The following is a 3,837-nucleotide window of genomic DNA, read 5'->3' on the forward strand; positions in this document are numbered from 1 at the left end:
CAACAATATTGCATTATACATTTAATTATAGTCATCGTCACATGACCAGCATTTACGTTGCGTCTCGTCTCGTTTTCATCACGTGATAAAGGTTCTTTGAACAACGATATTTAGTCATAATTTTCGTTGACGAAAGCAACACTAATAGTATGTAAACAAAATCTTATTTTGGATGCGATTAATCGCGATTAATTGTTTGACAGCACTATATATATATATATATATACAGTGGGTAAACACCAGTTTGCAATATCAAGCAGCAAAACTAGCTGTTTTGTATTGCTAAAAATACCTGGAAGCGGAAGAGACTGGAAGCCAGACACGTTAAATGTACAAATGGCTGGGCATGCTCTTACTGGAAAAGTAAGGTGGATATAGTGGTAGAAATTCCCCTACCTGACTTAAGATACCTGTCAGGGCCTTGTTTCTGGCAACATATCCCCAGATAAATAAATAAATAAATATATACTTAAATTTATATAAATGTATACTCCTGTCACGTATCTGGCGACGCATGTAGAGTCTGACAACATCTTGTCTCTTTTGAACACTATCACTCAGGACTAAGATCTTTAGTGTTCCACTAACCTGCTGTGCAGCAGTAACAGACAGACTCCAGAAAATGCCTTTGAATATGCTTTAATCATGGCTAAGAGGACTTCATACCAATCACAGAGAATCCTCCTGACAAAAAAAAAGAAAGAAAATACAACAGTTTATAGGGCATAGGTGCATGGCAAAGGTAACATGACTCATTGCATCATTCTTCTGTAATATAATTGGTTCTTCATATGTGCAATTCAGCAAACCTCCCCTCTATCACTGGCAAAGCAAATTTGGTTTTGATTACTTCAGCTTGTTACTCAAGTCATGGGAAGTTACGGTTATTTTTATATTCAGACAGACGTCTAGCCATCTTGTCCATTTGCATCCGTTATTGCTGCACTGAAGTGTTGTTACATTTTGTTCTCAAAAGCATACAAATGTTAGGCCTGCAAGGAAAAGGGATGTTAGTTATGATTAATTAGAGAATGTGCAACACCACAAAGCAGATTAATGTTTCTTTCCCCCTGCAGTGACCGCTGAGGCCACTAAAACACAATCAAATATGAACAACGCTTGGGCTGTGTAAAAATAAAGATCTCTCGATTTTAATCGATTCTGATTTTTATGAGGGGGGCCACTGGTAAGGAGCCTTTGAGCTGTGTTTATAAATCACTACACTATAGGTTTTCAGCAGTAAAAGCGCAATAGTTGGGCTGGTTTTGTTACACAGACCTGGCAACCCTGGACCAGAACAAACTTCTGTCCAAGGCAAAGATGCAAACTCTAATGAGTCATCAGTCTCCCTTGGTGCGTTTGATTATGCACAGGCAAGCATTTAAGCCCAGTTTAAAATAATAAAGTTATACTAACTTTATAAATACATAATTATGTTTTCTTCTTAACAGATATGCTAAAGTTCAAGCTAAAGGTATTCCTAATATGTTGGACCGTTTATTAAAAGTATTTTACTTTTACCTGTTGAGACATGCCTGCACTTTTAGACCCATAAGCGCTATGTTTGTGATGCTTGATATGGCGGATGCGTGTGCAAAGGTTGTTTGAAAACATACTTTATTTCTTGTAGTTCGGCTAGTTGACACTAGTAGTGCAGAAACTGCATACTCCAGCTTTGATGTATCTAGCATGAAATAATGCACAAACCGTTTTAAAAACTGATGATTAGATATGCTCCGGAAGAACCAAATCAGCATAGTAGAATGTAAGGATTCTAGAATGTATGGATTTTTAGAATAAAAACAATATTACTGTATTTTTTGACTGTATAAATACAGCCATGCTAAGTGGTGAGCCTAAGATACATCAAAAACAAACTTTTGAACCACAAACTTTTGAACTCTAGTATATATAATGTGTGTATAATAGAGGAAATCTAGTAAGATGCTCCACAACTCGTATCTGAAGCCATACGGTGACCAGCCAATGCAAACTCAACAGTGTGTCTAACTAGCTAGCTAACATTCTAACTCACTTCCAACTCTGTTTGCAGTTTACAGAGGCCGTATTGGCCACATCTTTTTTTCCCACTCTAGTCCGTACACAAACAGCTTGGCCTGTTTCTTTTCTGACTTGGAACACAGTAGTAGCTACAGCAACAGCAGCCAGCTCCCATATAGCCATGTTTGTTTACATCTGAATGGCATGATGGTATGAGTCTCCTAGTAACGGGAGGGTGTGTTTCCTTCAGAGTTTGTTGTGGTTGGGTGGACTTATCAGTTGGGTACACTTTGAAAAAAAAAATAGGTTCTTTATTAACATAGATGGTTCTTTGAAAAATCTTTAAGATCCATTGAAGTGTTCAATAGCACAAAATGTTCTTTATAGTGGAAAAAGGTTCTTCAGTTTATGAAAATATTTTTCACACTAAGAAAAATGATTGTTTTTAAGAAATGTTCACTTTGAGTAATGCAAAATGGCTTTTCTTTTGCACCGCTATATAAAACCCCTTTTTGAACCTTGAGAGTGCGGTGCTTGTGATCCTATTATTTTTATCATCTGATCAACTTTTACACTACAGTGAACTGAAGTAGGTGGAGGGTTGACTTTCTGAAGTCAAGCCAAGACGCAAGTAACTGTGATGAAGTTTTTTGCCCAAATGAAATCTAAGGTCTTCAAATTTATGACTAAAGTGTGAGTCAAATCAAAGTTCTAGTTTTGAGGCAGCATGTCAGTTCAGTGATTAATGAGAATGTCTGAAAGATCAACCATTAATCAGGAAGCCTGGCAAACCTACAAGCTAGAGGTCTATAATAATGAACCTTAGTCAGTGTGTTCTCCATGGCTCTGTCTTATTTTACAATGTTCGTTGGGGTAATGTTGACGTGTTTGCTACAGAGAAGTGGAATTAAGAACAGACAGGAACAAGCAGCTATGTTTAGTATCTTTTTTAGTACAAAGCTGTTAGCATTTCCATTTTGTTCTAGTGCATTTTAGAAGACATGGCCATTAAAATGATTAAATATTAATAAACGAGTAGTCAACAAAATTTAAATATTCTTTTAGACCATTATTTACCATGATACATGATAATGTTCATGTCTTCATTTAAAAAATAAAAAGATAATTGCATGACAAAGATATTAACTGCCAACTAATTCTTTCATACAATGCGTTCATACAATATAAATAGAATTGACTGTTAATTATTATGGGGCCAATAATTTAAAATCTATTTGCCATTGGAGAGCTTGTGTGTCCATACAAATGTGGTTTTGCCAGATATCATCTCTCATGCACTAGCGATGATGTCTGATTAGCAAACAACCAATGACTTCTATAGTCATATTTAATGATTAATGAAACTGCCTCAAACTTGCTTGTGAGTTAGTGGTTTGAATCAGGCTCATTGTGTCAGTGAATCAATCATTCAGAGTCATTACTGACTACTTCACTGACTCCTCTCGGAACTGTGAATAATTTTTCTTCTATGTCTTATTTAAAGGGGTCATATGATACGATTTAAATATTTCCTTTCTCTTTGGAGTGTTACAAGCTCTTGGTGCATAAAGAAGATCTGTAAAGTTGCAAAGACTAAAGTCTCAAATCCAAAGAGATATTCTTTATACAAGTTAAGAGTCAACCACGCCTACCTAAAACGGCTCGTTCCAACACGCCCCCACATGTCTACGTCACAATGTAGGAAGATTTGCATAGCGCCACCCAAATGTTCACACAAAGAAAGGCGTAACTTTTATTCTCGCTGTAGTATTGTTGTTGCCACCGCCGCCATGTCGTGAAGGCGCTGTGTGTTACGTTGTGAAAGCGAAACTACTT

Source organism: Sinocyclocheilus anshuiensis, unplaced genomic scaffold, assembly GCF_001515605.1.
Source record: "Sinocyclocheilus anshuiensis isolate Anshui unplaced genomic scaffold, SAMN03320099.WGS_v1.1 scaffold1319, whole genome shotgun sequence".
Lineage (NCBI taxonomy): Eukaryota > Metazoa > Chordata > Actinopteri > Cypriniformes > Cyprinidae > Sinocyclocheilus > Sinocyclocheilus anshuiensis.